Source organism: Jaculus jaculus, chromosome X, assembly GCF_020740685.1.
Source record: "Jaculus jaculus isolate mJacJac1 chromosome X, mJacJac1.mat.Y.cur, whole genome shotgun sequence".
NCBI classification, from domain to species: domain Eukaryota; kingdom Metazoa; phylum Chordata; class Mammalia; order Rodentia; family Dipodidae; genus Jaculus; species Jaculus jaculus.
The window spans coordinates 25310884-25323250 of NC_059125.1; the positions used below are offsets into that span (position 1 = coordinate 25310884).

At 36.4% G+C, this 12367-nt stretch overlaps 1 pseudogene; it reads left to right on the forward strand.

The window, feature by feature from the left end:
- Positions 1-11115: 11115 nt before the first annotated feature.
- On the forward strand, positions 11116-12058 carry LOC101596834 (annotated as a pseudogene).
- Positions 12059-12367: the final 309 nt, after the last annotated feature.

Genomic DNA, 12367 nt, shown 5'->3' on the forward strand with positions numbered 1-12367 from the left:
GAATGGGCGTGCCAGGGTCTTCAGCCACTGCATATGAACTCCCGACACGTGCACCCCTTTGTGCATCTGGCTAACGTGGGTCCTGCGGAATCGAGCCTCGAACCGGGGTCCTTAGGCTTCACAGGCAGGCGCTTGACCGCTAAGCCATCTCTCCAGCCCAAGACTATGAACTTTTAAAGTACTCATTAACACCGGGAGGTGATGACTTATTATTCTTCCCCTCAAATTAGAAAGAAATCATCTTATACATTAGTGTTTAAGTTGTCAATTGCTACTTCAAGTAAGCCTTTTATGTTACTTAGCATTATTTTGTGCACATCAGATATTTACATCCACATAACATTGTTGATCTTTATAACATCCAAATAAACATCTATGGCTTCAGTTGACATAGTAGAACACCAAAAGTGAAGTCAATAATGTACTGTATCTTAAATGACTTACATGGGTTGGTGAATATTTGTTCTTGAAACCTGACAAACAAGACACAGTAAAAGGATCAAGGTGATGGAAGGACACTTATTCTGCACTTGACACTGAAATAAAAATTTCAAATAAAATTCTTTGATTGGTTAAAAGTGAAAAAGCATTTCAAAATTATATTTACATGTATGGGACACAATAAAATTAGAATATAGAGGACTTTTTTGTTCCATAACTCTCAAATGTTTTATATTTAAATATATCACAATATTTACATATGAATATGTTTTCATTGGCCTGATGGACAAGATATATATTAGTATTTACAGAAAATACTTGAATATTCACTATGATTGTATCTTTTTCTCTAATCCCTTTCCCTCTTTTATCTTGTTCTTTACCACTATCCCTGAGTTTTATGCGTCAATATGAATAAAAATCATTTTATGTACCTATCAAAGTTATGTTATAGAAAAATATTTTATTTTTATTTATTTGTTTGAGAGTGAGAGAATAAGAATTAGCACACCAGGGCCTCCAACTGCTGTTAACAAACTACAGACGCATGCGCCAAAAGCATCTTGCTTATGTGGGTCCTGGGGAATCAAACCTGGGTTCTTAGGGCTTCACAGACAAGTGCCTTAACCTCTAAGCCTTCTTTCCAGCCCCCATTCAAGTTCTTAGATTACAGACACACACACACACACACACACTTATTTATTGAAAATAATCCAATGGTGAGTAGGCAGCATGGTCTATCAATGGCCTGTTTATTCCCAAGGATTCATATAGGTAAAGGTATAATGTTCAAAGAATACTTATTAAATTAATGTCATTATTTTTCAAATTAACTCATTGATTAAACAAAATTTTCATATATTTTTCAATTCAAATACCTTTGGCGCTCACACATTTATTCAGTTGGTTAGTTCACATTCTAACAACTAATTTTTAAAACTAAAGATAGTATAAAACATCTTCCTAGATGAAAATTGTCTTTTTAATATGCCCAACATTTTCAAGAAGTAATAGTAGAACGTCTTTTTTCTATGATTAAAACTCTAACTGTGGAAAAGGTTTTAGATTTTTTTTTCTGAAAATGTTTTTACCATAGCTCAGTTTTCACTGTGCGCGCAGTATGTTTTACAGATTCTCCACAGGACTCAACTGGTGCCATTGCTAGCAACCTGCACATGCAATGTTCTCGAAAATTGACTCAGTAAATTTTAGAATACTTAATTACTAAAAATTGGCTGTGGTTAAAAACCTGTTGACTATTTTGCTCTGTCAATTTGTACATGATGAAAGTTAAGCTTACTACTTTTAGCATGTGGAAAGAGCTATATAAAGTACACTAATAATTTATGCAATTTATTACCTTTATTCAAGCATTGAATTTAGTCACTATAGGGGGAAATAAAACTTCAGACAAATATTGTAAATGATCTGTTCGTAGTCTGTATAAATCACACAGGTATAAAGCATTATAAATATTTAAACATGATGTAACTGGCTATATTATCTAAAAACATGACCATAAAATTGAATATGAACCTAGTCACAATACTGTGAGTAAATTCAAAAGCCAATAACTAAGTAATTCACATGTATTTCACCATAAAAAGATAATTATATTATTCATATAAATGTTTTAATTTTACACAAGATATAGCTTTATTGCTGAGGCATCAGTTTGCTGGAGTTTAAGCACTTATTGGTGAATAATACTTATGAAACAAGAATCTGCCTCAAGCCAGGCGTGGTGGCACACACCTTTAATCCTAGCACTCGGGAGGCCAAGGTAGGAGGATTGCCCTGAGTTCGAGGCCACCCAGAGACTCCATAGTGAATTCAGGTCAGCCTGGGCTAGAGTGAGACCCTACCTTGAAAAAAAAAAAAAAGAATCTGCCTCAAATATTTGCATTATTTTAGTTCTTCAATAGCATTAAAACAGCTACCTAATATTTTAATGTGCTCCTTTCCCACTGCTTTTCATTTTGACATATTGTTGAAATAATAACTAAACAACTAATATGTATAATACTTAGCTAAGAATTTAAAAACACTGAAATTTTAATAAGAATTTAATTCAGTTCAGCAAGTTATCACTTGGCATTTCACAGCATATGAGTCAACAAGCATCTATTTTCTCTTTTCTCTCCATGAATTTTCAAGTATTTGCTACAAAATCTACTTTCTAGAAGTTTAGATATAAATTTATCAAAATTTTATTGAATTGCTTTATTTGTCTTCCTATTAGTGTGGGGAAATAAATATGAGTGGAGAGTGGGTCATTGTTATCCCCTAATTTCTCTGAAATTATATGTTCTTTTATTTTGTAAAATATTTTGCATATTTTCCTGCCAACTTTTAAAATATTGCCTTGACACCAAACAAAATACTTAATTTTACAAAGTGATTGCAGTGTCAACTTCCCTAGACACATTCTATTCACATCTGTGACTTTATGGAGAAAGGGAAAATTTCTGCCACAATTCTTTGTGAATATTCTTTTAGTATTTCTTTTTCTATTTATGTAAAACAAGTTTAACATTTTAGGCATCTTACTGAAGGCCAGGCCTTCAATGATCAAAAGTGCAGCAGCTCCCTCTATAGGACACTTGGAACCATATGCTTATCCCCATGAAAGCAAAACTGTTTTCCTTGGAGTTCCTCTCAAAGCACCTCCATTGTTTGACAAACTTACTTAATTCTCCATTGATTGACTTTCAGGAACATATATCTTTAAGTAATGTTACTTGTGATGTAGAGGAAAAGAAGTAGGAAAAGAGAATTTTAAAGAAATAAATTTGTACCTGTAGTTCCTAACAAGTGAAATGTAAATAGAGAATAATGCCTGTGAAATGCCTTTGTAACCTGTTTCTCTCTAATTTATGCAAGTGGATATTAACAATGGGCAAACTTCTATTCCATTTTCACACGTATTAAGTGCTACAGGTGAATAAGGGTAGATATGGATGACAGTAAACCTCTTATGAATAGATCTGGATGTTGTAATATTTTGATAAATTTGACCTCTACATCTTAGACAAATTAGAAAATGAAATTGTTAATTATAGAATAAACTTGCGAAGTACGTTGAGAAATGAAATAATGAAATGTTAAATATCTATCTTATATATGGAAGGAAAGTTTAGAAAATTAATCTCAAGTATTAACTTTAATGAACAAATTTATGTGATGAGCATAATTTCTTATGTAACAGAATGACAAGAACATATCAATACCGGTTCCTTCCTTATATCTTTCTGGAATCTTATGTGGTTAATTTACTATAGTCATAAGTAATAAATTAGTCCAGCTTATTCAGTACGGTAGAGTTCAAATTATTATTAATTGCCAAGGCTGAGTTTTAAAGAGTGAGAATTATTTACATGATATTATGCTGGAATATTCAAAGAAATTTTACTTTTCCACAAACCAAAGTAGTTTAGAAAGTAGTACTAGTAACAAGAATTATGTGTCCAACCTTCAACCTAATCTAAACACTTTTGAATATTTACACATATCATTTCAGAATTGTTGCTGTTCAGGTAACAATTACTCTCTCTCTCTCATTACCTTAATAAATAGATGGTGTTAGTCTCATCACCATTTCAGTATGGTATTTCAAAAAAAAGAATATGATGAACATACATAAACTGATATCACTTCTTGATATGTCTGTGTTGTGACCATTATATATGATGTATTTGCAAATATCTAAACAGAAATAAGCTTAAGATAATAGCTTTAATTAGTGTCTAATCTGGACCCAAATGGCAATGGTACCATAAAATTCTACTTCCTAAAAGGCAGACCAAATGGCTGAACCTTCACTAGACCCTTACAGGAAACACTTAAACCACAAGACACTGGAGAGGGTAGGATCAAGACTAACCTAAATCTTCTACATCTTCCCTCCCTCCCTCTCCCCCTCACACCCCCCTCTCTCCTCTCTAACTCTTGTATATTAGTTATGATTTTCCTCAATTTCTTAGTGGGCACTGACCTGTAACCCCCACTTCCAGCTTGGGGCTATCATCCACAATGAGCTTTTGATCAGAGAAATCTACAAGGTTTCCCAAAACAATGACAGACTTCTGTCAGAGTACTTGATGACCCACCAAATGCCAGTGGTAAGAACTTATTGCTGAAGACTCCATATGCAGCTGACACGTAAAATGGAATGGCATGGCTGGAAGCCAGGAGAGAGTCAGTCCCCAGACAGTCAGCATGTCTAGTGCCAGAAGGTGCTACATGGGCGACTGGGGGAAACGACCAATATCTGTACAAGCCACTCATGGTCTAACCTAATTAGCAACAAATAACCTGATGTGATGCCCACACAAGTGCAATAGTGGCACACAGCCATGGTGGGGAACCAACTGCTCTTGATTTGGCTAACTGATCCCCTCAGTGGTACTAGACCCATAGCTGGAGCTGGGAAACAAGTCAGAACCATACCCAAACATAAGCCCACTCTCCAATATCAAGCTACCACCAATCATGGGGTACAAGAGGGCCTACACCTATTAAACTCTCTATCAAAAAAGTAATTGTTATCTCAATTTTCCAGGTGCTAACTTACTCTCCGTTGGAGAATCTGCTTCTCTTTTTCAGAGAGATGCAGATCCTAAGAAGAGAGCTGCCCCAACATACCTCAAAAGGGGCCGACTGAAACTAAGGAGAATTGGCAAAACAAGCAAGGGTGCTGTTTTCCTGATGAACCAGATACCAGCACAAAGGGGAAGGAGACCAACACAGAGAAAAATCAACTCCTACCAAATCAGAGAGCGAGAGCCCCAGAAGCCCCCAACACCTCAGCACTAAAGCAGACCAAAAATGAACCCAACATGGCCCAGGGAAATTTTGCGAAAGAGGGAGAGGAAAGAGTGTCAGAGTCACATGTTGGGTCATGATATGCAGAGACATTTATCATACCAATAACTGTGGGCTAACTCCACAATGCACCACCCATTTACATCAACAAGGAGGGTCCATTGGGAGGGGGTAGATCATGGATGAGCCTAAACAATGGTCCCAAACTGCCTGTATTTTCTGAAAAGAAAACTAATAAATTAAATTAAAAAAAAAAAGATAATAGCTTTAAGATTTGCTTCCATAGGTTCTGACTATAGGCTATTAGTACTGAAGAATAGTCCCATATCATTCATGTAATCATCTACTCATTTCAAAAAAACGTAAGGGGCAAAGTGTCCTATGAAAACTGCAGAAAACGGCAAATATGCTGGCAGAAATTTTCCGAAAAACTCAACCAAAAATATCATTTTGTTTCAAAGAAATACAATAATTTCAATAAGTTTATCTTTACCATGTATACCAGCCAGTTCTTTGAGAGTATACAGAAATTATGTGGAGATTTCATAACTTAAAGTGACAGTCAAAAATCATTCTTAAAGCAAGTACTGAAACAATGCTGATATTAAGGATAACATTAAGTTAATAAGATATGCCCAAAGTTAACTATATGTAACCTTTGAGATATTACAATAATACTTAGGTCATTTAAAGATATTTTTTATTTTTATTCATTATGAACTTTACTGTATTAACAAATCATATGTTGGCCAGATTACCCTCACGTTATTCTCTTACATCCCCTTATCACCACTCCCGTTTCACTGACAACCCTCTTGAGGATGCCTCTCCACCAGTCCTGTAGCCATTATCTGATCAATTGAGGTTTATGCCTCACCAAAGGTAAATGACAATAGTAAAATAAAAGTGACATAAGTGGAAGTAAGGATGACTCTGAACTCTTCAGCAATGATACATGGACAAGAGTAGGATGTATTTCTTCTACCAGATTGAGATATAAATAGTCATATTATTAGAATTATAAATTAGTAGTTGTAAAAACATGTAAGCTTTTCACATTTTCTCAAAACACACTGTTTTAATGGAGATTTTTAGTCAAGTAAATATGCAACATATTAATCAACTGAAGAAATTAATTAATGAAAGTACATGTAAATAAGCCAGGCAATATCTTGGATTTTGATACCAAGAAAAGTCAAGTATCCATACCCCAAAGCCTGCAGTTACACAGATGGGGATAATAGGAGGAAAGGGACCAAACATAGAGTGAAGCAGTTGAACATATGGCATTCTGAAAGGTTCATATGAACTGGAAAGCAGGGAGCATTTGGGACCATAAAGGAGGCTAACAGATCACCAACATAATTGGCTGGCTAATGAGATATCTTTAAACAAAGGAACCGTGAACATTATACCTATGGGACATTGTGTACAATCTACAAAGAATTTGGTAATGCTCCAAGATGGCTACATCTTTATCCAAGAGAATAGAATACTTTGCTGGAATGTCTTATAATATAGAAAATTGTCATTAATTGCTGAGAGAAATTATCACAGCTGACTTTGCACTATGGTGACTGAATTCTACAAGAAACAAGAAAAGAAAGTAGCTTATAGATTACATGCAACACATGTTCAAATGTTATCATTACTAGGAAGTATGGATAGAAATGAAACTAGAATTTATTGGCTGTCTATCAAGTACTAGGTTAGATATAACTGTGTCATTTAAACTGAAAATATTTTATTATTGAATATGCTATTATTGAATTTTATATATAAAACAACTGAAATTTATAAGGACTGATTTATAAAAAATGACTAATAAGCCGGGCGTGGTGGCACATGCCTTTAATCCCAGCACTCAGGAGGCAGAGGTAGGAGGATTGCCGAGAGTTCGAAGCCACCCTGAGAATGCATAGTGAATTCCAGGTCAGCTTGAGCTAGAGTGAGACTCTACCTTAGAAAACCAAAAAAAAAAAAAAAAAAAAAGACTAATAGATGTCAAAACATGGAATTAAATTCTCCCAAGACTCTCTTGTTTCCTATATATCTTTACTCTCAAGAATTAATGAATGTTTAATCCCAGCACTCGGGAAGCAGAGGTCGGAGGATCACCGAGAGTTCAAGGCCAACCTGAGACCTGAGACTACATAGTGAATTCCAGGTCAGCCTGAGCCAGAGTGAGACCCTACCTCGAAAAACAAAACAAAAACAAAATAAAAAATAAAGAATTAATGAATGGTTATCCTTCCTCAGCATTTGAACCAAGTTTCCTCAGTTTTCCACAATGGACTGAAGACCAGTGACTCTCCAGGAAGCCTTTAGACTTTCACCACTGGATTGGGACTGCTAAGGCATCCAGCCACATGGACAAAGCAGCTAAAGAGTTCCTTGACTCTCAGACTTGAAAAACAGCTATTATTTGACTGTCATAAACTAATGGAATAAATTCCCTTTTCAAAACCAAATTATTGTATTGGTTCTGTCCCTCTAGAGGACCCTGAATAATATACTCAGTTTCCATGTTATTTTGATCTTTTTCTCACTTCAAAGGTGTGATGCCAAATGGATACATTTGGATTGATTATAATTAAAATAGTGTGAGGTATGCTTAGATTTATTCATGCTAATTATAATTAACTAAGTATATAAATGTTAAAGGAAGTACTTTAACCATGAAATGAAAATAAGATTAGAAGGATCCCAGATATGCTGTTTAAAATACTGAGAATATTTTATGAAGCATATCATTATCCCAAACGATGTGTACTGGCTTGATATTAACTAATTATGTTTTCTTTGCAGATTTGCTATTTCAGTAATGAATGCATAAGTCCTGTAGAGAGAGGACACTCTAGACTGCTGACTTTCAAGAACACCTTCACTACTTACAAAGACCTCACACAGGGTAAATGTGGATTATTTCATCATTGAATAGCTGAATGGTGTGTACTCAGATTCCCAAAATAAAGTAATCAGTAGAAATCATCGCTAAAAAGATGAAATTGATAAAGCTGAGTCTTCCAAAAATATTCATGCATTCACAAAATTATACTAATTTTTACTTGACACTCATAATTTCTATAAGCCAAGCTTCAGCCAGATGTTATTTAAAGTATCTGAATTATAGACCCTTGAAAGCTGGGCTTGTAGTGGAAATGCTGACAGCCACTTAACCAAATAATAACACCAGTTCACTTGGTGTGTATATATAGTGTCACTGCTGATATGGCCATGCCATCTGTTCTCTCTGAGAGTTATAAAAGATTTGAGCTTCCAACAACTGATTTTTTAAACTGCTGAATAAATTTTACTCTAAAAGGTGAAGTAAATAAAATGACAGTTAATTCTTTAATTACATTGTTTTGGTGACTTCCTAAACACAAATAGTGGAGCTGTGAAAGAAATGACTGGAAAGCTACAAGTCACCTTGAAACCCATCAGACATTTCTGTTTACAAGCCTGTTCCTGATAGGTGAAGGAGGAGAATATTTTGCACTTCTTAAAAAATGTAACAGCCTAGTAGTGCAGGTATGTGTTCAACACTTCCTGGTGAAAATATGTGTTTTTAATATCCTAGTGGCTCTGCTTCTGCCATCTCTAACTTGAAGAGGAAGGTCAGAGAAACTCTAGATGACCATCAAGAAATCTGCAGGAATGGCTTTCTCTAATTAATTTGACACTTGACGAGTTTTTATTTTATTTTTCTTTTCCAAAACTTTGGCTTCACAGACATCAGAAATTACCAGAATTAAGTCTTTAAACCTGTGTTATCTGGGGCTGTCAGCCCAGTAATTCCAAAATGCCTTTCAGCTGAATGTCTGGGAGAACCATTCTTTTACCTTTCCAACCTTCTCACCGTTTGATAAAAGCACAGCACAAGGACTATATCCATTTGAACATCTCAGGTGTCACAGGGCAAGAGTCCCTGCTGTCATTCAAAACCTGTTAATTATCAGTGGGACATTGGCTTCCTTGACTACAACAGCCATGCTTGTCCAGGTGAGCTAACCAATGTATGCAACCATAGATAGGATATGTGTTTTGGGTAAGCATCTTGAAGTGTCTTCACAATCTAGTTTCCTGGAATATGTTTATTTGAACTGCATAAAAAATAAAACTAAACAAAAAATTATTTTCTACTACCTACTACAGGCTTCAACTCCATTATTTATACATTCATCACAATTTCTTAAGAACAAAAACTATGGGAAGTGTTCAAGTGCCTTAGTTAATTTCTTATCTCCAAATCATCACTCTGAGATTTGAAAGGAGGTCAATCACCAGACCAGGAAGAGATGAAGGGAAGGGTTCACATTTTAGAAGAATAAGGGCAATGATAATGTTTCTATAGCATCATGTGCCATTTCAACACTTTAATACAATGTGCCTATACTTGGTAGACATGGGGAAAACTTTTTAATGTTATATACAGTGTAAATGATATGCAATGAACAAAAACATATTTTCATGTCATTCAGAAAGTCATCTGTGGTAGTTTAAATAGATACCCCTAAATATATTCACTGATTTATTAGTTTGTAGTTCAGATTTGCAGCCACCTGTTTGGAGGTGGTGTCACTGGGTGGATCTTAAAATGATGGTAGGCTTAAGATTTCAATCTAAAGATATGCAGAGTGTGCCTAGCTGGAGTTTCCTAAGTGTACTGTGCTGTGTGGCTTTTGACTTGTGCTTCTCTCTCTCTCTGCTTGGTCCTGTGAAAGCAGGCCAGCTTTTTCTGCCATTATGGAACTTCCCCTGGATCTGTAAGCTTCAATAAATCTCTTCCTCCACCACTGTGCCTGGACTGGAAATTCATCTCAGCGAACCTGAAGCTGTCTACTACATCACTCATTCATGTAATTGTTATGTTCTAGATACTATGTTGTAGGTTCTATGCTAATTGGTACTCTGAACAATAAGCAAATGTATTTATTCTATTCATATTTTTACAAAAAAATTGGAAAGTTAATGCAAAAACAAAGCTTAAGCCAATATATGATCTAGGAGTTGAGTATATATCAGAAACATTCTTAGACTTTGAAATACTGAATCTTTATCCTTCAAATCTTATTTTCATTCCATTATGAACAGAAACTTACATAATCAAATGAAATACATGATGTATAATGGTAGTAAAAAATTCTTCCAACAGAGTCATGAACCACTTAAAACAGTAATATTTTGAGATCATATTCTCTCATGTTCAATTCCTAGTTTACTGCTAATTATGTAACTTTGGGTAAGTGACTTAATTTCTCCAGTGATCATTTTTTCAGCAGTAACATTATGTTAATAGGCGTTTTAATGCTGGAGCTCTAACAGCATGCTAGGTAAGCATTCCACCACTTAGCTACAAACCAAACCCACAAATTAAGCTAGTAATTGTTCTTTATGAGAATTATTAAACCTAAATGAACAAATGCATGGATAGAATATTAAGAAAGGTATCTGAAATGGAGGACTCATGCAATTCGATTTCAACATTTTTTTTAATTTTTTTTTAAATTTATTTATTTGAGAGCGACAGACACAGAGAGAAACACAGATAGAGGGAGAGAGAGAGAATGGGCGCGCCAGGGCTTCCAGCCTCTGCAAACGAACTCCAGATGTGTGCGCCCCATTGTGCATCTGGCTAACGTGGGACCTGGGGAACCGAGCCTCGAACCAGGGTCCTTAGGCTTCACAGGCAAGCGCATAACCGCTAAGCCATCTCTCCAGCCCTAGATTTCAATAGTTTTACTGTGGTTAAAATTGAAAATAACAGAGATACCTTGATTGGCTGGCTGGCTCTTTTCTGCCTGTGGATGCTGAGGAAACATCGCTGAAGCCTCTCCCACCACAGTCATGTTGAAGTTTGAGTCTCCTAAGGAGCCAGAACAGCTGTGGAAGCTCTTCATTGGAGGGCTGAGCTTCGAAAGGACAAATGAGAGTCTGAGGTGCCATTTTGAGCAACTCATCGACTGTGTGGTAATGTGAGATACTCCAGGGGCTTTGGCTTTGTTACTTATGCCATTGGGGAGGAGGTAGATGCAGCCATGAAGCCAAGGCCACACAAGGGGGATGGGAGAGTTGTGGAACCAAAGAGGGCTGTGTCAAGAGAAGATTCTCAAACACCAGGGGCCCACTTACCTGTGAAAAAGATATTTGTTGACATCATTAAAGAAGACACAGAAGAGCATCACCTAAAAGAGTGTTTTGAACAGTATGGAAAAATCGAAGTGATAGAAATGACAGACAGAGGCAGTGGGAAGGAAAAGGGCTTTGCTTTTTTGTGACCTTTGATGACTCTATTGATAAGATTGTCCTACAGAAATCCCATACTGTGAATGGCCACAACTGTGAAGTAAGGAAAGCCCTATCAAAGTAAGAAATGGCTAGTACTTCCTCTAGCCAAAGAGGTCGTCGAAGTGGCTATTGAAACTTCGGTGGTGACCGTGAAAGTGGTTTTGGTGGAAATGACAATTTGGGTCATGGAGGGAACTTCAGTGGTTATGGTGGCTTTGGTGGCAGCCATGGAGGCGGAGCATATGGTGGCAGCGGGGATGGCTATAATAGATTTGGTAATGATAGAAGCAATTTAGGAGGGGGTGGAAGCTACCATTATTTTGGCAATTAGAACAGTCAATCTTCAAATTTTGGACCCATGAGGGGGGGGAATTTTGGAGGCAGAAGCTCTGGCCCTTATGGTGGTGGAGGCCAGTACTTTGCCAAACCACAAAACCAAGGTGGCTATGGTGATTCCAGCAGCAGCAGTAGCTATGGAGGTGAAGGTGACAGAAGATTTTAATTACTGCCAGGAAACAAAGCTTAGCAGGAGAGGTGAGCCAGAGAAGTGACAGGGAAGCTACAGGTTGCAACAGATTTGTGAACTCAGCCAAGCACACTGGTGGTAGGGTCCAGCTGCTACAAAGAAGTCATGTTTTAGACAATGGGGGGGGGGAGTTTGAGGAGTGTATTTGTGGCTAATTGTATAACAGGTTATTTTAGTCTCTGTTCTGTGGAAAGTGTAAAGCATTCTAACAAAGAGTTTTAATGTAGACTTTTATTTTCACCCATGCTGTTGATTTCTAAATGTAATAGTCTGATCCTAATGCTG